Source organism: Canis aureus, chromosome 24 (genome assembly GCF_053574225.1).
Source record: "Canis aureus isolate CA01 chromosome 24, VMU_Caureus_v.1.0, whole genome shotgun sequence".
NCBI classification, from domain to species: domain Eukaryota; kingdom Metazoa; phylum Chordata; class Mammalia; order Carnivora; family Canidae; genus Canis; species Canis aureus.
The window spans coordinates 5,499,890-5,527,722 of record NC_135634.1 but is presented as its reverse complement, the minus strand read 5'-3'; the positions used below and the strand labels follow the sequence as shown (position 1 = coordinate 5,527,722).

Sequence of the window (27,833 nt, the reverse complement as noted above, 5' to 3'; positions counted from 1 at the left end):
GAAAGAAGGAACCAGGAATCTGACCTCCCACATAAGGACAACCAATTTAAGTGAATTCCAGCTTGGTGAAGTCAGAGTTCATAAAGTTCCATTAATTTTTAAACTTAGAATGAGCCCACAATGAAAGCACAATGTGAATATGAACAAAACCGAACAAAGATCACTATACATGACTCAACACAAGTGAATGCTTTTTCATCAGTCTTCAAACTTGGAATATAATTTTTCAAAAATCTAAATGCTAATCACGTGCTTAGGGGGAGATTCAAATGATTCAGAGGTGTTTGGTTTCCAAAGTCCATTCATTAGGGTGAGTGGCTTTTTCATATGTTTTATCTGTCAAGCTTTCGGTAGGGTCCAAAAGTCTTAAAAAGTCTAGAGATACAGGGGAAGATCCTTCTCCAGAATTTGTTTTCTAAGGTTGGTTGAGAGTTCATCCCTGGAAAATACCACTGCCAAGGGGCCAAGCCAAAACCATGCTTGGCCTGGTTACCACCTCTTAGGCCTTCCATTACCTAACCTATAAGTGGAACGAAGGTGAGTCAGTGGAGATTCCTTAGCCTGAATCTTCCCATCAGAAAGTTAGGGATTTGGAAAGAAGAAGTAGCAAATACAGGAAACAACAATGAACTGTAATCTGGAAATCTTGGTTTTTGATTTGACTTCCTTGACTGTGGGCAAAAAGCTCAACCTCTTTGAGCCTCTATATTCTCAACTGTAAAATGGGATGGATACCACTTACACCTAGATCTGAGATGCAGATCTCAGCATTATGTGAAAACTTCTGGTCCACAACTGGTTGTCAACAGGTGCTCAAAGATCAACAAGAGACCAGCCAAATAATCCCAGAAGGTTCCCTTTTGGCTGCTGTTCCCTAGGTGGATGTCTGTCTTTTAGCTGAAGATATGGCTTCAGTCAATGTTCACAAAATAAATGCTAATATAATGTCATTCTTTGGATATCCTTTCAAGTTCTGTGATTAACAGTCATACTCCGTGTGAGATCTAGATGAAGCCATCATGTCATTCACTCAGACCAGGGTGAGACGGCTCTGGGTGCTCTCTACCTTGGCAGCTGTTTGTCTCACAGTGTTGGCGTGGTGAAGTAATGGCTTCATGTGTCCCCCTAATCCTGCAGTGAGTGAGAGAGCAGCTTCCCACCTCTCCCTGTTGCACTGTTAGCAACAGCAAACCATCGACTCTGGAGTTCCAGAAATACAGACACTCAAACCACCTGCACTGCCTTCCTCTGGTTGCTAAATTCGATTTTTCTCTTTTCCATCTTCACGTAGGATAATTCTGCCACCATAACCTTTTCAAAGGAAGGGGAAAATGCTCTGCATTCTCCATTTGCTTTTGCTTTTTCCATCTGTATCACTTTTTTTCTTTTTTTTCTAGAATTCCCCTGATCCAGGTGTCACCTTACCTCATCCCTCCCCCCCACCCCTCCCCCCACCCACTCTACTCAGTGAACGCCCCCACCACCTATCATGCTTTCCCAGCCCCTTCCTTGTTTGGCTCTCTCACTTGACAACACCCAACCGCCCCCAGCACACACGCACACACACACACACACACACACAGAGACAAGAAACCTCCCTGTGTGTCAGCACCCTGGTCCCAGCAGCACCATGATCCAGCCTCTGCAGTGCCATCCATCACCATGGAAACAAGCACTTGCAGGCACTACAGACAGACACAGCCATTACTGGGGCTAGTGCCTGTCAATCCACATGTGAGTGTGTGTGCTTAAAATAGAAGTTCTGCGAATAAAAACAGCAATTAGGGAAATCTGGAAATCTTTCTGAATACAGATTCATTTAGCCCTGCTGCCAGCTGACTTCCCTTTCATGTTGTCTTTCTCCACCGTTGTTCCTTCAGAGAGGTGTGGAAAGCCAATAAGCCAGTTCTCCTTGGAAACAATGCCTCCTGAAAGGAGGATTAGCCATCCTTAGGGATTTTTAGGTTATGAGTATCAACAATAGCAGGTGTGGCACCAGCAATCCCTTTAGAAAACCTGACACTGATCCCTGTTCTCTGCTTCAAAAAAAAAAAAAAAATTGAGACACTTAAAATACAAAAAGGGGAGAAGAGATAGTCTTTAGGAAATGATAAGTGAAATGTAATGCTAAAGAAGCTAACACATAAATACCAGGGAAGTAGAGGAGGCTGTAAAAGAAAGCTGACTTCAGGGTGTTTATTCTGCAATTAGCAAAGTGATAAGTGACTAAAAGGTAATTGACAGCTCCCTAGCCACCAGTAAAGTGGTTACTGCAAGGAGAGGGCATGGCAGCCTTGGCCCCTGGGGGTCAGGGACTTGGTGGCGGCAGTCTCAAAGGCAGGCTGGCTGTGATGGGCCACCTGGAATCCATGCTGCCTTGTCAGGCCATCCGTTCTTCCCTTTGCAGAATCTTCCTCCCCTCTGGCCATGTGGCAATGTCAACTAGCAGAAAATTAAGAGTTCATTTTAAAATGCATAGTTGACCCCCAAATAATCTACTGCAATGGAAAAAAATAGATATCAGAAAGAAATTCACATCCTCAGCACAGAAGCATTAGTATTCATATTTATGCCTAGGTTTAAAGATAAGTAAAAGGGAGCACTTGGGTGGCTCAGTCGGCTAAGTGTCTGCCTTCCACTCCAGTCATGATCCCAGGGTCCTGGGATTGAGCCTCACATTGGGCTCTCTGCTCGGTAGGGACCCTGCTTCTCCCTCTCCCTCTGCCTGCTGCTGTGCCTACTTGTGCACACTCTCTCTGCCAAATAAATAAAAAAAAACTTAAAAAAAATAAAGAGAAGTAAAAAGAATCTGAAGGATCATTATCAGAGAGCTGGAGAAGATATCAAGGGTTCATAAGGTCTAGCTGTACTCTGAAGCTGGATAAAGTACATGATTCCCACTTTACAAGAGGAGGCAAGGGAGGGCCAGGAAGTTGATTTATTCCTGAACTCTGCTGAGCAAGGGACCCCTTCTCTCCTTCTGTAGTTTATTCCCGTTAGACCTTTTCACAGGTATGCATTTGGCTTTCATTGCTATATCTCAGCCTATATACAGACTTTTAATCAGATCTGAATAGCCAGCTAAAGTCATAAGCACATACCAGAGAAGCAGAATTGGTAACTTCTTTCACAAAAAAAGGCAATTTTTTTATCATTTGGCTGAGATTGGCTTCATGGGATGGTTTCTTGTGTGGATCACTACTGTCCTTCTATGAGTAAAGGACCAGAGGTTGGGGGAGGAGGTGCTGAAGAAATACAGATACCACTGGGACCCTTGTGATGTTAATAGCAGACCAAGACCAAGATCTTTCCCTAGCAACAGGTTGCATTTATAAGTAGACCTGCCTCTTGGTTTTTCAGTACGTAAACCAGCCAGTAAATACAGGTTCAGTGTGTGCTGAGCACAGGACACATGGTGAGAGGGGAGACACCTACAGAGTAAAGGAAAACATGGTAGGAAGGCAAGTTCTGCTGCCTCAAGGTAGTCTGGGTAATCATTTTTAAAAAGTCTTTTACATTTGCACTAACAACGTTTCATGGTTTTTGAAAGCTCCATTTTCCTATGATATTTTATGTAGAAAAACCTTAAAATTATTTGCCTTTCCGGTGCTCACATTAACTGAGCAGAGAAAGGTTAGAGCCGGGGACTGGCTCAGAACGAAATAGTGATGGTGACCTGTCCATAGAGGCAGTGGCATGCATGCACATGGCCAGCCAACAGCCCCTGCCACGTCCACAAAAACACAGATCTCCAGGTGGCCAGACACTGGGCAGCTGGGCCAAGCCCCGCAGAAGGACTTGGACGGGTCGCTGAGAGACCAGGGTCAAAGCACCACCACCACTCCTCCCTCCACAAAGTGAGTTCCTGCAGAGTCTGTCTGGTCCAGCTGCTTCCTACACTAAACTGAGCTGCTTCTGCTACCCCCCTTTCTAAGGAAGTAGAGACCTATGCAGATGCTTTTGTTTTTTAACTCATAGCAGTCTGATGCTAGACTCTGGGCTAAACCCTTTTGCACACATTGTCTCCTTTCATACTTAAAATGACCCTGAGGAGGATCACTGCCCTGGTTTTTCACATACCAGATGGAAAGAAGTTCCCTGTGTGTCAACACCTCACTCACCCTGAGCAATGAGTCCAAAAGTGTGTGTGTATGTGTGTGTGTGTGTGTTGCGGGGGGGGGGGGGGAACGAGATGAAATCAAAGTCTATAAAATTTGGTTCTTTTTCCTTAGATTTTAGGTAACCCAATGCTATGTGCTCCAAAGGCCAAAAGCTTAGTGTGCAGAGCCACTTTTCTAATATATTACTCACGTCTGAACAATTCCAGATTTCTTATTGCATTGTTTCCCACTTCTTTTCTACTAGGGCCAAGGAGCACCCCCACTGCAGGGGAGTCCCTGGTCTCCCCGTCCTCTCTCCATCTATCAGTGATAGGGCACCACTGTCCTCAGGGCTCGGCTAAGCCAGCCTGCCCCACACACTGGCTGAGTCACAGCATCAGACTAGCCCCCGGTGTGAGAGTAGCAGTCTAACATCAGTGCCTGCAGTGGGGACAACACACCCAGGCCACGGGCAATGCGTCACTCATGCACGAGGCCAGGGGACTGTTTTGTACCAGTGCTGTGCAGCCAGCTGCTCTCAGCATTCCTGACACAGGTGCCAATCCTCCCTGCTGCATCCCCGAAGAGCCACCTGGAAGATGTCTGACACTCGTTCACTCTGTAGCCCACCCAGTAGCCAAGTCAAAGTTCTTGGGGGGAAAAAAGTATTAACTCATTTTTTGATTCACATCTTACAGCTTAATATTTATTTTACCATTTATGAAAATCTAAAAGAATGGCCTGACAGTGCTTCCCCATTGCATGCCGATGGCTTTTTCTTTACTCATTCTGGACTCCATCTGTGGTTTCGAAATCTATCCTTCAACACCTGACCCAGAGTTACAGAAACTGGTTACTCCTTACCATCTTCTGAAATACTAGCATGTCTTGATAAATAGCAGTTTCCATGGAGATGACAAAGGAACATTACCCACTTCGCAGTGAGCTTCTGATTTTTATCTTGAACCATTAGCTTTCACCACAGCTCATTCATTATTCATCTGCAGTAAGGAAATGGCTGCAGCCCAGAACATTTCAGGAGACCTTCTTCAGCGTGGCCGCCCAGAACTACACGCAGGTCAGCGGCAGCACACGGCCAGGAGGGAAGCCAAGTCCAGAATTTAAAGGGCCATCGGAAATTACACACCAGCCCTCTGTTGCCTGCAGTCACATCCTCCATCGTGTAAGCTAAGATACGCAACAAATGGTAAATTAGGAACTTTACACATTACTCCATCACTTAGAGGATAATGCGATAAGGGATCCATCCCATATTCACTGTCTCCTAAGCTGAGGGTGTGCTCTTCTTCCGGAGTGAATTCTTTGCCCCCCCACCCCCTCACTCCCTTACAACATATGTTTACTGGAAAAGTTTATGGGAACTTAATTTTTGTAAAAGAGTAACACTTTGAGGGATCCCTGGGTGGCACAGTGCTTTAGCGCCTGCCTTTGGCCCAGGGCGCGATCCTGGAGACCCGGGATCGAATCCCACGTCGGGCTCCCGGTGCATGGAGCCTGCTTCTCCCTCTGCCTATCTGTCTCTGTCTCTGTCTCTGTCTCTGTCTCTCTCTCTCTCTCTGTGACTATCATAAATAAATAAAAATTAAAAAAAAAAAAGAGTAACACTTTGGAATTTCAAAACACGACCCTTATATTTTTCACCTTTGAAGAAAATCTTTAATCTTGAAAGAAGAGCTGACATGTGATAAACTAAGAGTGGATAGGTACCAGATATAATCATTGTACTTGGAAAGGGGAAAGATGCCATCAAAAATTACTTCTTTTCTTTTTTTTAAGAAAGTAGAACTCTGGGGCAGCCAGTCTTAATCATTTTCTTCTATGTATATCTAATAAAATATGAAAATCTTATCTGAAGGCAGCATACTTGTAAAGAGGCTGAAATAAGCACAGAAAACACATTCCTGGCCTGAGGTCCAAATTCCCAACAATGTCTCCCTTTCAAAACCGTGTTTTAATTGTCCTCAAATATATAAAAATAGGCTTAATATCAGAGTACAGTCTGTACTAATACTAAATACCAAAACACAAAATTTTAAAAACCTAACACTGCGTGTTAGTAACATATTTTCTAACATGAAACTAAAAAAATTATAGCATCTACTCCATCACCTGTATTTTAAACATTACAGACCCACAGCCACTACTTTTTCTCTTCTGGAAAAATCCTTTCCACATCCTGCCCAGGAGAGTGCTAAAGGCTACGTGGGCTTTTAAAAGCAGCCCAAGATTTTCCAGAGCTCAGCAGCTCTTTCAATAAATCAAAACCAGGGACTGTTTCTGGGTAATAAAGGGGGGTTTAAACTGCAGCAATGTGCATTAAAGTTCTGGAAGACCACAGAAAGAATTTGGCAACAGGTAGGAAAGGAAATGGGCCCCTTTTCTTACTGAGCGAGAAGGCACCTCTCACACCTGGCTAAGGTGGGAATGTCACCAGCAGCCTGCAAAAAGCCTTCATATTTCCCAGGACATGGGAATATGTCGTGTCCCACAGAGGGACGCTTTTCTGTTCCCCCTTGAACATCAACTGTCTTTGGCTCTCTTGGTCTGCTCTCCACCCTGCCTGCTGGGCCTCTAGTGGTTCCTCTGTCCACTTTCTCCTGCTGGGCTCAGGCTCTTCTTGGCTATTCCAATCACAGGTTTTTACCCTTCTCTGAACTTGTAATGTATTCAGAGACAGGGGCTCTCAGGGTAATAGACACCTGAGCTCCCACTGGTTCCTTGATATGGATTCTGTAATCCCAAGCAAATGTGAATTACTTAAGGCCAAGCCTGGACATATCTGGATTCCACACAGCACCTGAGTAGAGCTGTCTATACTCACTGACCACTCCCGATTAAATTCATCTTGAATTCCAGGCGAGCCTTCATGGGCATAGCTGTGGTTAATTCTCATTTACTGGTTTTTAAACAGATACTCAAGGCTGGAAATCTGAGGGAGGGAGGCGTAGATCCTTCTGAATAGTCCAACCAAGTTATTTCGAATTTGAAGGATTCTCTTATAGATAATGTCTACAAAGTAGGCCTGGAGAAAAAAAATAACGACACTGACTATGGAGAATGGCATTTTCAAATTTCTCCAATGTGACTGCTCTGTTTTCCTTGTGAACTGGGTTCCTGAAGGTGGGGAGGACAGATCCTCTCCTTGGCAAATCTAGGTCTGGTTCAAGAACTTTGTGTGAGCTTGAAACTACTTCCCTGCCCTACCCTCATGTAACAAGTGACTCATCTATCTAGAAAAAAACCTAAGAAGATCATAAACATTGGCATTGATGAAGCTTTTTAAATGCCTTCCTGGAAAATGCCACATAAATCACCTAAAATGTCACAACCACACACACACAGAAAAAAAACCTACAACAAAACCAACGACACTTCTAATCACGAAATTGTGCTTTAGAAGTTCACTGGCCTGAATGTATGTTGGTTTCATTGTCACTCTGAGAAGTACCAAGGCAACTGATAACCAATGAACAAATCCTTTCTGATCCGCAAGTAAATCAGACAATAACTTGGTTCCCACAGCTTAGCTTAGCTTTCTAGTTCACACTTGTTCCTCCCAAGAACCTTAACTGCCAACGGGTAGACAGTCAACATTCAGTTCTGCTCTTTAGAAACTCAAAGCTGTCTGAACCCACTTTGGAGACAAATAAGCCCCTTTGATGTGGGAAAATGTGCATGGCCTTGTGTTAGCAATCCAAAGACTTGAGTAGATGATGAGTTCCTGACAGTATATCCAGGCTCAAGTTTCTAACATGAATTGCAATGTAACATGTTGGCAGCACCAGGAAAAAGCCACCATTTCTGACTTCTCTTGCTTTAAGAGAAAATGCTCTAGATCAAGGAGGAATGGAAGGTGAAACCAGAAGGATATACAGACAATGTTTTTACATTTCTACTTTCTACTGGAAATCTACAACTGACATCCCACTGTCATCCCAAAGCTTTAAATCCAAGACCATTGGCATTTCCACAAACTTAAGTCTCATTGCTGACTTTCCTTATCTCCAGAACAACTGCTCCGATCTCAAAACCTTACCATCTTTCTTGCCCAGTATGCGCATGGGTCCAGTTTACCTGGGATGATCCTGCTTTATGCTGGTTTCCGCAGGATCCTGACCAGTTTAAGCACATGTCCTGGAAAACAGGTCCCAGGTTGGACAACAAACTATATTATCACTCTATGTTTCTTCTTTTCCCCAAAAATCTCATCAATTTTTCCTTTGCAGCACTTGATCATCCACTCCTCATTTCAAATCCCCCTCCTTATGAGCTGCACTAATACTCCCTCGCATATGGTCTCCAGTCTAATCAATTATACGCATGAATCTGCTGCTCTTTCATTTAACGGATGAAGTGCAAACCCAGACTTTCCAGATCTTTCCCATTCTGGCCCTTATGCTGTTTCTAATTACTTCTAATTACTTTACATAACATGTGAGTCCAACAAAAGGGCCTGCTCAGCTTTCACCGAACCTATGAACCTGCAACAGTGATCCCACTGCTCAGGCTGCTCCGGCTCCAACTATCTGAGGCTGATTCTCCTTATAAGACCCAACTCAAATCTCATTGCTCCTTAAACCTCTCTCTTCTGTCCCCTGCCTTCAGTACCTCTCCTATATGACATTCCTGCAGCAAAGAACAAGGTGGGCTCAGCACTTAGCAGAGCCCATTACCCTGCCTGGCCTCCTCCGTGTCTCTATTCTGCCTCTCTCCAAGTAGATCTTAAGCTCAGCAAGTGCAGGGACCTTATAATTTTCTCCTCTCAACGGCACCCAAGTCTGCTCAGCAGACAGGAGGCAATATGAAGAACAGGAAAAGTACAGGATCTGGAATGGCTTGTCTTAGATTTGTCACTTACCAACTGTGACACCTTGGGAAAGAGACATAAGGTCCCCTCCTCAGATTCCACATCTATACAATGGGGATGGTGATGATGACAATAATTGCCAGGTTGTGGTGAGGAAGAATGGAAAGTGAACCTGTTATAAATTACCAAGTCCTATATACACGAGGAATGAATCCAATGTTTTTTTGATAATGGCAATGATAATTGTCACAACCTAATCAGAAGTCCTATCACATGATGCCTCAGAGAGGTATCATTTGGACTTGAGCTGACTGCATCGTGGGCAAGCATCGCAGCACCTGAGATCAATTGCTTTCTCTGAACATGCACGAGAAAGGCACTAGGAAATGTCTTAGTCTTAGGGTTACCATATTCCATTTTCTCTTTTCAATGCTGAAGTCTTTTAAGAGTTGACTGTGGAATATGAAAGGCAGGAAGAATGGGGGAAAGGGGCCAGCTCACTTGTCAGTTCTAGCATTCAGACTACTTTCAAGTTTTTTTCTCTCATCTGCCAGACATCCTTTTGAGATGTTGGAACCAGTACCATGAGCCCTTTGAAAAGAAGAAAGAGGGGGAAAGGAGCATGCAGCTTCCAAAACAACAACAACAAAACCCCTAAGCCATTCGGTAGGGATAGTTTGAGGTCATTTTGGAATGAACCACATCTTACACTTCCAGCACCATCCTTGGCTGAGGTATTCCAGCTACACAGCTCTTCTGGAACATTCCAGGTCACAGAAACCTGTGCATCGATGGATGTTTGTGGCACGAGTCAAGCAAATTAGACAAATTGCATGCATGAAAGCAGGGAAGTGGTTCTTCTGAAGCTGCTTTTCTTTCTGTAAGCTTCCCACACCATAGCATCGTCAATCACATTATGGCCCACAAGAAAAATCTTGAAAGATTAATGCTCAGCTGACTTCAAGCCACATATTCTTAACTAATAAAACATCTTTGCATCAGCTTGCAAAGATACAGGCTCTAAGCTAATATAAGTTACCAATTTTGCAAGACAGTTTGCTCCTGGTAATTATACTAAAAATAAAAGAAGGCAGCCAACTGGAGAGTTGTCTGTTCCTTTAGAAAAGATATTTCATGTTCCTTCAAGCTTCATTATCAATGATTGGCTCAGATGAATGAGAGGCTTCCAGCAGCTTTTGCCTAAGACCAGGCTTGACAAATGTGGCATTGATTTTGGCAGAGTTCAGGCTCTGCTTCAGTTTTCAAATGTCTGGCACTGTACATGAGCTTCTGAACCTGACCTGAAGCTATTATGGGCTTTAAAATTTTCAAGCAATTGCATCATTAAGCAACCAGCATGTGATGGCATTACTATCTTATCCACTGCCCAAATACCACAATGCATTTAAAGTCGTTGACATAAATCAGCAAAGAAAAGCACAGAGGACAGCAGTAAAAAATGGCCCATTATTAAGACCCGTTCAAAAGCATACCGGTTGTAACTGTAGCATATTCAATTTGAAAACGCAGATCTGCCACAAATTCAGAAAGCTATAAGGAGCAATTTGGGGATTTCCATCAAATAGCATATGCGCTGAGCAATTTTTTTCCAGGTATTTTCAAAGGTACCTTGGTAGTCATAGGGTTTGTTCCTTACCTTTTCAAACCTCTGCTCCAATAGAATAAGATCAAGAAAATGGACAGAGCTTCTATGTACAGTAACAAGGGTTTTCTTTGTTACATCAAATCACTGATATTTCCTGTTTTCCCAGTATCACCTTGGAAAGATAAAAAAGTGTCTGTATCTAAAAGGATTGAATGAGAGAAATTACTGAAAGTTTGAATGAATTAAGTTCATTTTACTAGTAAATCTAATGCTATACATTTTCTTTGTTTCTTTTTCTAAAATTTTATTTATTTATTCATGAGAGACACACACACAGAGAGAGAGAGAGAGAGAGAGAGAGAGAGAGAGGCAGAGACACAGGCACAGGAGAAGCAGGCTCCATGCAGGGAGCCCGACAAGGGATTCGATCCTGGGTCTCCAGGATCACGCCCTGGGCCGAAGGTGGCGCCAAACCGCCGAGCTACCCAGGCTGCCCTGTTTCTTTTTTTTAAGGAATCTCCTTTTATTTTTTTTTAAGTCGACTGTTTTATTTTTTATTAAGTTTTTAATGTCAATTCCAGTATAGTTAACGTACAGTGTTATATTAGTTTCAGGCGTACAATATAGTGATTCAACAATTCTAGACATTAGGGACACCTGGGTGGCTCAGCCTCTCTCTCTCTCTCTCTCTCTCTCTCTCTCATGAATAAATAAATAAAATCTTTAAAAAAAACAATTCTATACATTATTCAGTGCTCACCACAAGTGTACTAATGCTATACATTTCAACAGCCTAATTAATATGGGACAATCTTTAATGAGACACACATCAAAATATCCTGAGAGGAATTAAAAGAATTTAAGGAGCAAAGAGGAGGAAACTAATCTGGTAACTCTATTAACAAAATCAGAATGATAACATTTTTGTTTTATGTAAACATTCCTTTGTCTCCTTTATTTTTACTGAGGCCAAACACTGAGGAATAGTCTGAAAGGCTCTTCCAGATCATCACTGATTAACAGGAAATTATCATTTGCAATAAAAATTTCCCTTCTTTCTAAATCATTAGACAAAATACACTGGCTTTTCTGACTAAATCCCACGTGGGTAGAAAAAGATTGCTTATTTTTAGTGGCATGCTGTGACAGACAACCTGAAAGAATATAAATTAACCTAGGTATGAGATCATACATATTTTCCATAAACCTTTGTTTCCTCACTGGTATTATAAATGCAAACCTAGCAGAAATGTTTCAAACATGAGCAACCACCCAAAACAGTTTGCCTAAAAGATCTTCTAAATTAGACTTTTTCTTAAGGCCAACAGTATTTTTGATCTACTTTAAATAAAGTAATCAGTGCTCTAAGTAGGAGAAATAGATGAAGACTTCTCTTCCTTGAAATTCAGTTGTGCCAGTTTAAATAGCACTGTGTGCAATGCTATCTAATCTCACCTAAAATGGTTAATTTCACACGTCAACTTCGCTGGGCCATGGTGCCTAGATACATGCTCACACCATTCTGGAAGTTTCTGATGTTTCTGTGATGGAGGTTTTGGATGAGATTAATATTTACGTTGGCAACTGAGCAAAACATTGGGCTCTCTAATACAGGTGGGCCTTATCCAATCAGTTGAAGGCTTGAATAGACTAAGACTGACCTCCCCAGGTAACAGAGAACTCTGCCAGCCACCAGCCTTCCACTTGAACTGTAGCACTGGCTCCGAGTCTCAAGCCTGCTGGCCCAACCTGAAGATTCTGAACTTGCCAGCCTCCATAAGCATATGATCCAACTCCTTAAAGTAAATCTCTTTCTCTATATATATATTTATCCCATTGATTCTGTTTTTCTGGGGAACCCTAATACACCACTTATCTGAAGGGTTATTATCCACTCTGTATCTCCTCTGTACACATCTTGCTTTCATCTATTTGGATAGCATAACTTTATTTTTGCATATTTAATACTGAGCATTTAATTTCTTGGCCACAAAGTTATATACAACTGTACTTAGAGCTTTTTTTTTTTTTTTCTAACCCTGTGATTCCTGCATGCAGTTAAATTCTTTAAAACCCCTTAGCCACTTCCTTGCATTTGCTTGCAGGAAAATAGTTTCTTCTTAGCTAGGAAAGGAGTTTAATGAAGCAGTGAATGAATAAAAGGTCGGATGGAAAAACCCAATCCGTTTCCAGAGTGGCTTCTCTCTCCTGAGGTTACATCTCTGATGTGAAATTAATTCCAAGATCAGACTCATCCATATACAAATGCAAATCCAAGGATAGCTGATCTCATGATCCTCTCCATGAAGTATGAATGCATATTGTCTACATCGGGTTCCTCTTAATGATGAGGGAATATGAGATGCATTATTGATGAAGACAATATCTTCTCTTTATTGATGAAGACAATTCTCTTCTGTTCCATTTTAAGGGATAAAAAAATCATGGTAGAGCAGAAAGTTGAAAACTTGATTTGGGGGTAAAGGACATTTTCACTTTCCTGACTTTTTCCAGTGTGAATGGAACAAACATGGCTCTAATTTCAAGAGTTGATTTTACTCTGACAAAGCAAAACAGTTCCACAGCCAATCCCATGTTTATATCTATCAATAGTTTTTAATATCACTAGTCATGAGGTAGTGTTGGCCTAATTAGGTTTTCTGACTAAACTGAAAATGACTGGTTTGTAGTAAAAACATTCTTTTTAACACAGAAATTTTCAAATAAGGTTATTAAGTCAGAAGGCTTACAATGACATAGTCTTTAAATCAGATTTTTTTTTAAAAAAGGCAAACAAAAATCAAAGTATGCCTCTCATAGATCAATTACTGTCAAGTGCTTTGTTCCATTATAAAGAAATAATTCAACTAATCAAATGAGCAAGTCTGAGATGTTCTGGATAGCTTGATGCTACAGTCTGAAGTTCAGCATTGTTGCTACAAGCTTTGTTACTAAAACCTTATCTAAAATACAATGAGTCTAGGGGTGCCTGGGTGGCTCAGTCAGTTAAACATCTGCCATGTTGGGCTCCCAGCAGATGACCCCTCTGCCCTCCCCCACACCCCACTCCCACTCATGCTAGTTCTCTCTGTCAAGCTGTCTTTCTCAAATAAATAAATAAAATCTTAAAATTAGTAATAACAAATAAATTTAAAAATACAACCAGCCTATTCTCTTGCTAAAGATGATCAACAGTTTCCCTTGTTCCAATCCCTAATTCAGACCATTGTTCTGGTAGCATCACTCAGTAAATTCTTCTTTTGATGTACTGTCCTCAGCACTGACTTTGGTTACTGCCTCTCTGTGCATTTTTGTAGCCTATTCAAGTGCCCTAAGGTTAAATAAAATTGAAATAAAATTAAAAATTGTATGAAATTGTAGGAGTCTTAGAGGAAAAATGTCAAGATAGATTTGAAAATATGACACAATATTAAAATACTGAATACTTTTATAAATAATTATTCAAGTAGAAGTGCTTTTGAAAACAGATTGACTTGGGGCACCTGGGTGGCTCAGTCAATTAAGTGTCCAACTATTGATTTTGTCTCAGGTCATGATCTCAGGGTCTTGAGATTAAGCCCTGAGTCGGGCTCTGCGTTCAGCAGAGAGTCTGTCTGAGTTTCTCTGTCCTTCACCCTCTGCCCCCCATACCTCTCTCTCTCTGAAACAAATAAATATATCTTTAAAAAAAGAGAAAGAGAACAGATTGATTTTTAATATCCTAAAATGAGAAGCCTTTAGTAAGTGGTCAGCCCTCCCCTCTACTTAGGCCTGATATGACTGCAGGCCACCTCATACCCACACCGGTGGCTCTTCTTTCTCCTCATGTTCTGTTTCTCTAGCCCTCTCAATTCTACCACTCCTCCTTTCACTCCACTTCAACCATTCTATTTTTTTTTTTAAGATTTTATTTATTTATTCATGAGGGACACACACACACACAGAGGCACAGACACAGGCAGAGGGAGAAGCAGGCTCCAGGCAGGGAGCTTGATGTGGGACTCGATCCTGGGTCTCCAGGATCACACCCTGGGCTGAAGGCGGTGCTAAACCGCTGAGCCACCTGGGATGCCCCACTTCAACCATTCTAATCATTAGACTTTCTGCATACCAAACTCTGAGTTCCTCTTTGATCACAGGTTTCCATATTTCCACCCACCCTCCTTCAATCCTGCCCACTGGTCCTTCATTCTTATCATGGCTTCTGTCTGGACCCATGATTGGCCTTTTTAATCCTACTTTCCCCTGAAACTGGAGAATCCCTCAATTACTTAATCTTTTTTTCATAATCTCAAATTCTGGGTAAATGCCATCACCTTGAATTTCTGGCTGGAAAAATTTTTACTGTCAGAAACTCAAATTGGATCTGTTCTCTGTCCTACAAATCTGTGAACCAAATTGCACCTCAGCCCGGCACCTATAGTCTTCGTTTCTGAGCCACAACAAATTACTTTTCAGTAGCTGTATTAGGGTTCTTCAAAACAACAAAAAATATGTATATGTATATGTATATGTATATGTATATGTATATGTATATGTGTATGTGTATGTGTATGTATAGGTGTATGCATAGATATGTCAGAGGAGATTTATTATAGGAGCTGGCTCATGTGGTTACAGAGGCCAAGAAGTTCCATGATCTGCCATGTGCAAGCTGGAGAACCAGGAAAGCCAATGGTATAATTCAATCTGAGTCCAGAGGCCTGAGAGTCAGGGAGCCACACGTGTTAAGTCCTAAGTCAGGATGCCCAAAAGCCAGGAGCTCCAGTGTCTGAGAGTAGGAGAAAATGATCTCCCAGCTCAAGAAGAGAGAGAGAATTCACTCTTCCTTCACGTTTTTGTTCCATTCAGGGACCCCATGGATTGGATGATGCCTGTCCACACTGGTGAAAGCAGATCTCTCTCAGTCTACCAACCTAAATGCTAATCTCTTCCAGAAACATCAGCTATTTGGGCATCTGAGCCAGTGAAGTTGACATGTAAAAATAACCATGACAGCAGCTGTTACCTAATCACAAGAGGTAAGTCTGAAGATTCAGCTTAACCTTCATAAATTTGCCCTCTCTCCTCCTGAAATTTCCTGGGATTGTAACCTATCCTTTTCTCCCTCCTTCTGATTTTGAAAAATGATATGTCCCTCACCTTCCTAAAGTGAAATCCTTAGTCTGTGCCTTAGATGTCCCTTTATCTTTCACTAGAAGACCTCTTTCTTTTTTCTTTCTCTTCTCCAGGCAGTGAACTTACTTACTTCTCCTTTCTCCTAAAGAAGGGTTCTACCCTCAACCTGCCCTGCCCCTTCAGCTTCCTTCCATTTACCACCAAACCCTCAGGGCACACTGTCCATTCTGCTCACCTGCATTCCACCTCTCGACCTCTAAAATTCAAGCTTCCTTCTGGCACCACTTTTCCTGCACCCTCATCAGCTAGTAGCCTTCTGTCCAAGCAGCTAGTTGAATTTGGGCTGAGCCTAGCTCCCCACCACAGGACAATTTAAAGTGCTCCCTGCCCCATTTCTTCCCGCACGTCACTCTCCCAGACTTCTGCTCTGCATTCTTGATGCCTTCAGGAGGCTGTCTGCCTTCCCCCCAAGCATTTTGTGACAAAGATTCTACTGAATATCTAGGGGTCAAAGAAAGATCTTCCTTGATCTTTCCTGGGCAACCAAAAAAATTCTTCCCTCTCTTTTTATCCTTTAGATTACAATTTCCCTTCTTCCTACCGAAACTCGGTTAGTACATGCACATTATAGACATTAAATAAATATCTGCTGAAGTAAGGTGAACATAGGTATATTTTTAGTATGTTGATTAAGTATCTTATGAGGCTTGTATCAAATTAAGAACATTTAAAAATGACAAAATAGAACCATAGAGGGTTTAAAAACTTCAGTGTGCTCCGTCATGACTAAGTAATTACACAGTCAGGGGCTTCACCCCTGCCACCAGTTATACAGAATAGGGCCTGAGAGAGCTTATACTTAATGTTTGTAAATAAACGGTACATTACTGAGCTTCATTTTCTTTTAATATTTTATTTTATTCATGAGAGACACAGAGAAAGAGGCAGAGACATAGGCTGAGGGAGAAGCAGACTCCCTGCAGGGAGCCCGATGCGGGATCGGAGGGATCGGATCGATGACCTAAGTCAAAGGCAGATGCTCAACCTTTGAGCCACTCAGTGGCCCTACATTATCTAGCTTTGTAAGAAAATCTTTCATGAAGTTCTTTAAAAAAATCACTGATTTTTAATTAAATGTGTAATGCACAAATTGAGAGATTTTTAAATTTTGTGGTCATGCTTTAGAAGAAAAAGGTGCCTATGACTTTTAGAGATACACTGAAACATTTCCAGATGAAATGAAAATTGCAGAAAGAGTTGCATTAAATGAAGCTGCGATTAGTAAAGGTTTTACTACTAAAGTGTACTGGACATTTACCACTTTCTGGGCAGTAAAATCCAAAATATATGGGAACAAGATAAGCACAAATTTTCATGGTTATAAAGGATTTTGATTTTCTGGCATGGTTTTTAAATTTCCCTGAGTAAATCTCTGCTACCACTAGTAGACTTGTTTGTGGACATCACAGTCACTCAGCATAACAGAGAGCCTAGTCATTATGCTCATATGTGTGCTGAGCTGGACCTGAGCCTCTTGTCTCCCCAAAAGTCAAAACTGTTTTGTGGGGTCAAAGTCAGTGGTGGTATCAGTGGCCTCAACTTGTTTTCCTTCTCTTCTCTGTCTCTCTCCCTTCCAGAACACATTTTTTTTTTTTAAGATTTATTTATCCATGAGAGACACACACACACAGAGGCAGAGACACAGGCAGAGGGAGAAGCAGGGAGCCTGACGTGGGACTTGATCCTGGGTCCCCAGGATCACATCCTAGGCTGAAGGCAGCGCTAAACCGCTGGGCCACCGGGGCTGCCCTCTTCCAGAACACTTTTGAAATAGAAAAACACTTCCTTTAATCTCAGGCCTCACACAAAATTGCCTTCCTTCCACCTGACCGAGCAAGGCCTTTTCCCCATTGTCAGGGAGACGGAACCTTTAGCCCAATGCCTTTGACTATCATCCTCTCTGGCTTTGCTTTTCTTGTTATAAACAGAGAACCATTCTGAGCTGGAATTTAAAAAAACAGTAGTATTAAAATAAACTAGGCTCCTTTCTCCTTGTGAATGGTACCTCATGTCTTATTACGTCCCAGCACCAAACTCTTCTTGAAGAAATTGGCAGAAGGCCTCTTTGAAAGCCCTCTGGAATGATAATGATTCTCGGGGGCTCAGGGCCTCCAGTCAGAGCTAATTCCAGACTGTTCCTTACAAAAGTGCTGACTTGCTTACAAAAGCAATGGTAATAATTGCAGAAAGCTCCCAATCTACTCCCCAAATGTCTTAAGCTCCAGGGAGCAAAGCTTTTACATCTGAGACAGTGATGTTGGGAAGAGCAGCCAGCTACTTGAAATAATTGTTAGCCTCAAGTCAAGCAAGGTCTTTCCCCACTTCACTCCTAAACTTGGTTACCATCCCTCCATTCCAGGAGTCTAGCCCACTCTCTTCCCTCAGTTCTTCCACTTAACCCTCAAGCCAGTCTTAAACCCCATATATAGCCCTCACCCCAGTGCTGACTCCCTCCTCTTAAAGCCCTCACTGGACACTTACACTCTACGGACACTTTTCTTTTGGCCTGGAACTCCCAGAGTTCATGACTTGAGGGCAGAAACAAGTCAGCTTTCTTTAGACCTAGTATAGACTCTGTCCCAACTGATGGGTGTCCCAGGGGTGAAGATGAAGGAAGCCAGGCCTCTGACTGAGCCATACGTTGGCAGCTACCAGACACTGCAGGGGACAAGCTCTGTAGCTGATGCCTATTTGATTTGTCAGAACTTTCATGTGTACAAAACTGCATGCACTAAAAGAAGGATGCCATATACTGATATCTGAAAAGAACTAATTTTTAAATATCACTATATAAATTAGCATTATATTCCATTTATATACCATTCTATACCATTATTGGAAGTACTGGAGGTGACTTAATTTCCAAGTCTTTATTTTATTTTTCTAAAGATTTTTTTATTAATTCATGAAACACACACATACACAAACAGAAATAGAGAGAGAGAGGCAGAGACATAGGCAGAGGGAGAAGCAGGCTCCATGCAGGGAGCCTGACGTGGGACTCAATCCTGGGTCTCCAGGGACTGGATCCTGGGTCTCCAGGATCACAACCTGGGCTGAAGGCGGTGCTAAACCGCTGAGCCGCCTGGGCTGCCCCAACTTCCAAGTCTTTAAAAGGTTTTTTGCAGCCTGAGGTGTGATCCTGGAGACCCAAGATCGAGTCCCACATAGAGTCCCACATAGAGTCCCACATCGAGTCCCACATCGGGCTCCCTGCATGGAGCCTGCTTTTCCCTCTGCCTGTGTCTCTGCCTCTCTCTCTCTGTGTCTATGAATAAATAAATAAAATCTTTAATAAATAAATAAATAAATAAATAAATAAATAAATAAATAAAATCTTTAAAAAATAAATAAATAAAACCCTCAAAAGGGTTTTTGAGGGACACCTGGGGGGCTCAGTTGGATTAAGCGTCCAGCTCTTGACTTGGGCTCAGGTCATGATCTTAGGGTGGTGAGATCAAGCCCTGTGTCAAACTCCAGTGCTGAGCGTGGAGCTTGCTTAAGATTCTCTCTCTCCCTCTGCCCCTCCCCTCTCTAATAGATAGATAGATAGATAGATAGATAGATAGATAGATAGATAGATAGATAAAATTAAAGGTGATTTGAAACAACACCTTGAGAAGTCTAGACATTATAAATAAAATGAAGCTATCTAGAAAAATCACACCATGTTAAGCATATTGTGTTTATAGAAAAAAACCTTTTTTGCCCTATAAAATATCTTTTTTCTATATATAAGTGCAGAGATCATCTGGGATGTGATTTGATATTGCCAGCATTTAGCACACAGATGGCATTCAGTACATATTTGTTAACTGAATGAGCAAATATGAAGTTTATTCACATAACCATTTATCTTCAAAACAGTAGCTATGTATCCTATACATTGCTATAAAAGGTATACATGGGTGATGCTTTCCTAGTAGGACAAAACACAATGTTGAAAGAAACATTGAACAGACAAAGATTCTTTCAGCATCATTAAATTAAGAGTTTAGTGGAAAGAACCGGGTATAACAGAAATCAGAAGATTAGGTTCCAGTACCTTCTTGCTTTTTTTTTTTTTTCTTTTCTTTTTTTTTTTTTTTTTTATTGGTGTTCAATTTACTAACATACAGAATAACACCCAGTGCCCATCACCCATTCACTCCCACCCCCCACCCTCCTCCCCTTCTACCACCCCTAGTTCGTTTCCCAGAGTTAGCAGTCTTTACGTTCTGTCTCCCTTTCTGACCTGCCCTACGACCCAGCAGTACCTTCTTGCTTAATGGGATATTGTGCTGGTCACATCACTTCCCTGAGCCTCAGTCTCTCTGTTTGGTCCTCCCTGTCTCTGATATTCTAAGACTATATGGTTCCAACAGCATGGATCACTGGTAATGCATTCCTCCTTTGCAAAAAGGCATCTCATTGAATTTGGGCTTTAAATGGAAAAGATGTGTGACATGGAATATGCTGTGTTCTCTACAAATGTCAAAGTTACAAGACACAGAACTGTTTTGAGAAAACAGGATAAAAAAATATAAGATTCATCACCCTGGAGAATCTCTCAACAAAGCCTTCCTTTTAGTTTGTTTTGATTTGCTGGGTTAATTTTTTTCTTGGAAGATGAAAGGTCAGAACCTATGGTCTGGATCTTATTGAATCCCTCTTAATTAACTGGGAAAGAAGCACATCATTGTACAGATCACACTAATTGGGAGCTTTGCTTGGTTTCTTTTCAGTATTAGCTAGATGAAGTTGGATGCACTCTTGCCTTTTTGTTGTTGTACAAAGAACTAGTTTAGCTTTGATTATCTACCTTATCCCTTTTTAGAAGTATGATGAGTTTGGAGAAAAAAAAATCTCTTACAAGACAAAAGCTGTATTCACGGGGCCAGATATAATGTGTGAAAAGAAATATCCAATTTTTATTCTTCGCAATGGACAACTCAAGGTTAGTTTAGGCAAGAACCAAAATATATAAGCACAGGCTTTTTGGTCTTTTCGAGATTCATCCTTTTTTTTTAGCAAGAGAGATAACAAATATTTTTTCCCAAACATATACAATATAGTTGATTAAATGTGCTGACAACCTTTAAACTTTTAAAATAGTCTTGAATTTCAATTTGGCATCATCCAACTTAAGTCACAGGATTTCTCTAGTAAAACCCAGCAACAAATGTTTGCTAGAATAATATGTTCTGGAGAATAAAATGAGTTTGAAACACATTCCAAAATAATCTGTAGAGCTAAGCTTATTTTTTAAAAAGATTTTATTTATTTATTTGAGAGAAACAGAGAGCACATGAGCAGGAAGAGGGGTAGAGGGAGAAACAGACCCCCATGGCACAGGGAGCCCAAGTTGGAGCTTGATCTCAGGACCCTGAGATCACAACCTGAGCCCAAGGCAGACACTTAACTGACTGAGCCACCCAGGCCTCCTTAAGCTTATTTTTCAGTGAAGAACCAACATATTCCTTTGAAGAAATGAAAACTTATTAAGATTTGAAAAGTTACTAGAAATGCTGATGCCACATTAAAATTTTTCCAATGAAACACTTTAAGCAATAAACAAGTAGAGAAAAATTCACGTTTAGTTTTATATTGGGGTATACAGGGAAAATGATACTTGCTGGAGGATTAAGAATGGCAAAATAAATATTGAGACCAGTATAAAAATGCCATATTTTGACTCATTTGCAAATGTGTGTGTGCACACATGTGTATGTTTGTGTGCATGTGTGTCTGTGCACATGGCTATATGTGCACACATACGTGTTCTTCCAGGATTGTTGCCCTGTTCAACAATCTACCATCCTAGTGGCTATAACTTCATGATTTCATTGTCTATTGTTTTAAATCCTGTGGGAAGGGATCCCCGGGTGGCTCAGCGGTTTGGCACCTGTCTTTGGCCCAGGGTGTGATCCTGGAGTCCCAGTATCAAGTCTACCATCGGGCTCCCTGCATGGAGCCTACTTCTCTCTCTGCCTGTGTCTCTGCCTCTGTGTGTGTATGTCTCATGAATAAATAAACAAAATCTTAAAAGATAAATAAATAAATAAATCCTGTGGGAAATTAAATGAATAAATACTGAATTCTAAAAGATCCACAGTTCTTAAGAGATGTAAGAAAGAACAACTCCAATTCTAAGAGAAGCTTTAGCTGTATCCTCCAGGGATACGGGTCCCTGCTTGACAGACCCCTGCTGTGCCTCTGCCCCTTCACCCTCTCCTGGTCAGCTCACCTTGTGACCAAAGCTGGTGGGTGTGGGCCAGTGAGGTTAGGCTGGACAGCACTGGGTCCTCTTCTCAACTATCTGCCCAGATTTTCTAATCAATCTAATCTAATATTGGAAAAGCAGTTGCATAAACTATTGAATGAACATTCTGATGCCAAACTGATTCTAATCAATCTGATGTGACTTGGTGACCATGAGATCAATTTTCCAGGCTCTGAATGTTCCCAGAGTTATTAAACCTGAGAGACTAGAGAGCAGAAAATGACCTTGCCACAGACAGCCATGAAGAAAAACCACAGGATGGGAAAAGAATAATGAAAACTTCAGTTCCCATTCTGTATATATGTTTGCCATTCCCCAAAATCAAGGATGAGGAGAGACATATTCTCTTACATTGCTGGGAAAATATGTTAAAAATCTCTGTGAAAAGCAATTTTGTGATACATGACAAGAACCATGGAAGCCTGTCCAATTTAACTTCTGATAATTTGTTGGAAGGAAATCTTTGAACATATACAAAATATTTACTGTGAGACCAGAATTCACAGCAAGATTGCTTGTAAGAATGAAAAGACCTGGAAATAAATTCAGTAGGTAACAAATATGATATTAACAAACCAAATTAATTTAGATCCATACAAAAATCTAAAGCCTATAAAAATTATGTTTTTTACAGTGATTGCTGGCATAAAGAACTACAAAATATATTGACACATGAAAAAGTCACAAAACAATATACACACTATGATTCTATTTTAAAAAAAGATATGTGATGCACTGAAAATTGTGAAAGGGTAAAATAGAGATTTTGTGTAAGTAGTTATGAATTTTAAAATGTAATTATCTGGGGGCTCCTGGGTGTTGCAGTTGGTTGACCATCCACCTTTGACTTTGGCTCAGGTCATGATCTCTGGGTCGTAGGATCAAGCCCCGTGTCACGCTCCATTCTCAGCAAGGAGTTTCTTCTCTACCCCTCTCCCTCTCCCTCTGCCCCTCCCCTCACTCACGCTCTCCCTCTAAATAAATAAATAAATAAAAATTTTTAAGAAAATGTAATTATCTGTATTTTCTAATGTTTCTAATTTTATCTAATAATGAGCACATACTGCTTTGAAATTAAAAATTACAGTCTTTAAGTGAAGTAAGTCAGTCAGAGAAAGACAATTATCCTATGGTTTCACTCATGTGGAATTTAAGAAACAAAACAAAGAAAAAAGGAACAAACAAAAAACAGACCCTTAACAATAGAGAATAAACTGATGGTTATCAGAGGGAAGGAGAGTAGGGGAATGGGTGAAGTAGGAGATAGGGTTTGAGTATACTTATGGGGGTGCCTCGGCAGCTCAGTTGGTTAAGCATCCAACTCTTGATTTTGGCTCAGGTGATGATCTCAGGGTTATGAAATTGAGCCTCACATTGGGGAGTTTCTCTTTCTCCCCCTGCTCTTCCCTCTCCCCACTACTCACTCTCTCTCTCTCTCTTTCTCTCTCTCAATAAAAAATATACTTATGATGAGCATTGAGTAATGGATAGAATTGTTGAATTACTACACTATATACCTGCAACTAATGTAATACTATATGTTAATTATGCAGGAATTAAATTTGAGGGGGGAAGAGCAGAGAAGAAGAGAGAATGATCCTACGCATTGTTGGATGTTTAGCAGTATCTCCAATTTCTATACACCAGATGCCAGTGGCACCCTGCCCCCTCCCAGCTGTGACAATCAAAAGTGTGTCCAGACATTGCCAAGTGTTCTCTGGGGGATACAATCATCCTGGTTGAGAACCGCTGGTGTGGTACATATGGTATATTTAATTCTTTTTAATAAGCTCTGGTTATGTCCAGATGAATGACAGATGGAAAAGATGGAGAGCTTGGACACCAACATCCTTTAATAGATATTTTCATATTAACTTCATTTTTTCAACTTTACCTAATACATTTTCATAAAAATGTATGTCTTATCACAGAAAATACATGGAAAAGTAAAATGGACATCAATCAATCAAAATTAAAAAGTTCTTATTAACGAGTAATGAATAATCAAATTTTATGTCTTTGTGTTAAGTATATTATAGAGGATTTTGTTTGTTCTAAAAAACCTTTTTATTTCCCTATTCCTTACTAATTTTTTTAAAAGATTCTACTCATTTATTCACGAGAGACACAGATAGAGAGACAGAGAAGCAGAAACACAGGCAGAGGGAAAAGCAGGCTCCATGCAGGAAGCCCGATGTGGGACTCCATCCTGAGACTCCAGGATCACGCCCCGACCTGAAGGCAGATGCCAAACCGCTGAGCCACCCAGGGATCCCCATCCTTGCTAATTTTTAAAATGATATTAATAATTCTAAAAAGAAGCCCAAAAAATAAGGTTTACCTATGAAAAATCATGTAATTGACAATAGCAACAACAAGGTAATACACTTCTCTGATGTTTTGCCTTAATACAAGTCCTTCCTTGATTACTTCAAGTGAAGCTATGTCACCTGATCCTTTAAAAAGCAAGATTACTTTTTGAGCTTTTTCCAATAATTCAACATATGGTCAGACGATTATTTTATTATCTTTGGGCTTCCACATTCCTTGCATGTTACACAGGTTTTTTTTATTAAAATGCCAAAAACCTATAAACATTGGTTCTACAATATTATCTCTATGAAAGCAGGGGCTTTTATTGTTCACTGCTGTCTCTCCATAGCCTAAAACAGGACCTGGTACAAAATAAGTGCTAAAATATATGCGTTGAATAGATAAAAGAATAAAGAACAGGGGGTAACAAATAGGGAGATAGAGAAGATACAGCAAGAATACCAAACTTCATGTTTTCTTAAAAGAACACAGAATACTGTCAGAAATGAACAAAACTGCTTATAAGTTTTAAACAGTAATAACAGCTACCTCTCTTTCTCTTCCTTCCTTCCTTTCTTTTCCTTTCTTTTCTCTTCCTTTCCTTTTTCCTTCTTTCCTTCTTTCTTTCTTTCTTTCTTTCTTTCTTTCTTCTTTCTTTCTTTCTTTCTCTTCTTTCTTTCTTTCTTTCTTTCTTTCTCTTTCTTTCCTTTCTTTCCTTCCTTCCTTTTTCTTTCTTTTTCTTTCTTTCTTTCCTTCTTTCTTTCCTTCCTTCATTCCTTCTCTCTCCCTCTTTCTTTCTCCCTTCCTTCCTTCCTTTTTCTTTTCTTTTCTTCCTTCCTTCTTTTCTTTCTTTCTTTCTTTCTCTCTTTCTTTTTTCTCTTTCTTTCTTTCTTTCTTTCTTTCTTTCTTTCTTTCTTTCTTTCTTTCTTTCTCTTTCCTTCCTTCCTTTCTTTCCTTCCTTCCTTTTTCTTTCTTTCCTTCCTTCATTCCTTCTCTCTCCCTCTTTCTCTTTCTCCCTTCCTTCCTTCCTTTTTCTTTTCTTTTCTTCCTTCCTTCTTTCTTTCTTCCTTTCTTCCTTTTCTCTTTTTCTTTCTTTCTTTCTTTCTTTCTTTCTTTCTTTCTTTCTTTCTTCTTTCTTTCTTTCTTTCTTTCTTTCTTTCTTTCTTTCTTTCTTTCTTTCTTCTCTTTCTTTCCTTTTCCCTCCCCTCCCCTCCCCTCCCATCTCCTCTCCTCTCTTGTCTTTCTTTTCCTTTCCTTTCCTTTCCTTTCCTTTCCTTTCCTTTCCTTTCCTTTCCTTTCCTTTCCTTTCTTTTCTTTCTCTTTTCTTTTTTCTTTTCTTTTCTCTTTTCTTTTCTTTCTTCTCTTCTCTTCTCTTCTCTTCTCTTCTCTTTCTCTTTCTCTTTCTCTTTCTCTTTCTCTTTCTCTTTTCTTTCTTTCCTCCATGCCCAGCATGGAAATTAACTCAGAGCTTGAACTCACAACTCTGAGATCAAGCCCTGAGCTGAGATCAAGGGTCAGATGCTTAATCCACCAAGCCACCCAGGTGCCTATACAGCTACTATTCATTGTCTACTCTATGCCAAATGCTATACTCACTGTATCTAATTTGATGGTCATAACGACTCTATTAAGTATTAATACTTTTACAGATGAAGAAGTCTGTGGCACAGAAGTATTGAAAAGTAGCATAAAACTAATAAAAAGAGTCTGTTAAACCCAATGGAACTAAGTGAAATACCACCACATATGATTCTTTCACAGAATATAAATTTCAAAAGCTACTTTGATTTAGAGATGCTAAATTAGATATCGTATAAGTCATAAACCCTAAACAAGAAGTTTGAACGGTAGCTGATTTTATTAGATTATAAATTAGTAGTGCTGACTAAGAGTTAAGTATATGAAAGAGTACCAAATACTGTGACAAAGGAGATCTATCTTGAACGCTGTGCCTTATACCCCTTCACCATCCTGACTCACACGCACAATAGTCTTCAATGTAAAGAATAATAAATATAAATATACGTGCAAAAAGAACTCACAAAAGCCTGTCATCAAATATTATTCCTCCTATTGCAGAGACCAGGACACAGTGATAATGATGATCACATACATTAAAAATTCAGTACTTAACCTTGCATCACAGAAAGTATACATCTAACTATTAGCAACTTTCTTTTAAAGGTCAAAGTAGAAACAATAATAAAACACTAAAATGATGCTTTTGTAAGGATACCTACTAACATTTTTAAGTATCTTTTGAAAACATTATAAAGGATGTGAGAAAATACACTATTTAATGGCAAAAGCTATACCTGCAAAAGTTAAGTTGTAGCGAAGAGTAGAAATGAAGGACCAACAGCATGGTCCAACTTGTGATGCTGGAGGAGCGAAAGGAGATTTGAATGACGCAGAAACTTTTTAGAGAAACCATGGGTAAAGGATAAGGAAGAAAGCTCAAAAGGCAAGCGCATCTTCCAGGGAGCAGTACCAAGGAGCAGGGTGTCCAGTAAAGGTGGGGGATAGGGGGATGAAAATTCCTCAATTTAGAGAAATTCTATGGAAAGCTCTGGTTTAAACAAGCAAATAGAACAAGGATGGACCACAAAAATCGTAGATGCATGGAAAACTATGTCAAATAAAGCAAGAAACATGATACACTATTACATAACATTACCAAATTTGTATATATGTTTACATTTATGTTTTAACAATTCATGGCCCTATGGTGAAACCGTCTTTCCCTGCTGTGCAAAAGATGCTTTGCAGCTTCTCAGGTTTTAGGACACTGGAGGGCAGGGCTCCCAGGGAGAGGGCAAAGAAAAGATCAGAACCCCAAAAGCAGATGCTTCCGAAGAGAAAAATATTACTGGATTTTGTTGTCTGAGACACTGACTTGCGACCTCTTGCAAGTATCTGAACCTTGTATCTGAAGTGACATGGATCCAAGAAGCAATTGTGGAAGGTAAACAAATAGGAATTTTGGGACCAAGGACCTGGGCTTGGTCCATAAAAGCTAGCTGAGCCCAGTCAAGTGATTTATAATCTCTTAGCTTTAGTTTCTCCACTTGTAAAGTGGAATAATGATAATATTATGAGAATCAGATAAGATAACGTACATTTGAAAGAATATGTCTCAGTACCTTTCACCCTTAAATTTTTGTAAATATTATGGAAATGTCTGAATTGCTGCTTCCTCTGCTTATATTCATAACAATTCTTTTCAACTTTCACAGTGATTTTTATTTCACTCGAGAAGATAACACAAAGAAATCAAATTTTTACCACTTAGGGAGAGCAACCTTACCTAAAAAGAGAATAATGCCTGGTGTCCAGTGAGGCTCATACGTCAAATGAATGGCATGTGTCAGCCTAGCAAAAGTGTGGGCTGACTGCTCACCATTTCAGGTGCACCTCAAAGAAATTTTGAATTCCTATAAATCAAGGACCTTTGGGAAAAGATCCAAACACCTGAGATTATAAACACCAAATCCATGAATCCCAAGAATGCCTTATCAGTGAAGCTTGATGGAGATTATTATTGTT

At 40.4% G+C, this 27,833-nt stretch overlaps 1 protein-coding gene and 2 long non-coding RNA genes across 11 annotated transcripts in view; 1 reads left to right on the top strand and 2 right to left on the bottom strand.

Moving 5' to 3' along the window:
* Positions 1-22,947, top strand: part of LOC144295693 (uncharacterized) — a 38,980-nt gene extending 16,033 nt beyond the window's left edge. The window contains exons 4-5 of the long non-coding RNA XR_013362776.1: positions 15,386-15,555; positions 22,833-22,947. This is a non-coding gene — a long non-coding RNA (uncharacterized LOC144295693). The remainder of the gene's footprint in view (positions 1-15,385; positions 15,556-22,832) is intronic.
* The window catches only part of DCLK1 (doublecortin like kinase 1), a 341,902-nt gene that overhangs the window by 198,514 nt on the left and 115,555 nt on the right, over positions 1-27,833 (bottom strand). The window lies entirely within an intron of this gene.
* The window catches only part of LOC144295694 (uncharacterized), an 86,206-nt gene continuing 62,685 nt past the window's right edge, over positions 4,313-27,833 (bottom strand). The window contains exons 3-5 of the long non-coding RNA XR_013362777.1: positions 10,586-10,733; positions 6,943-7,143; positions 4,313-5,288 (exon numbers count right to left, since the gene is read on the bottom strand). This is a non-coding gene — a long non-coding RNA (uncharacterized LOC144295694). The remainder of the gene's footprint in view (positions 5,289-6,942; positions 7,144-10,585; positions 10,734-27,833) is intronic.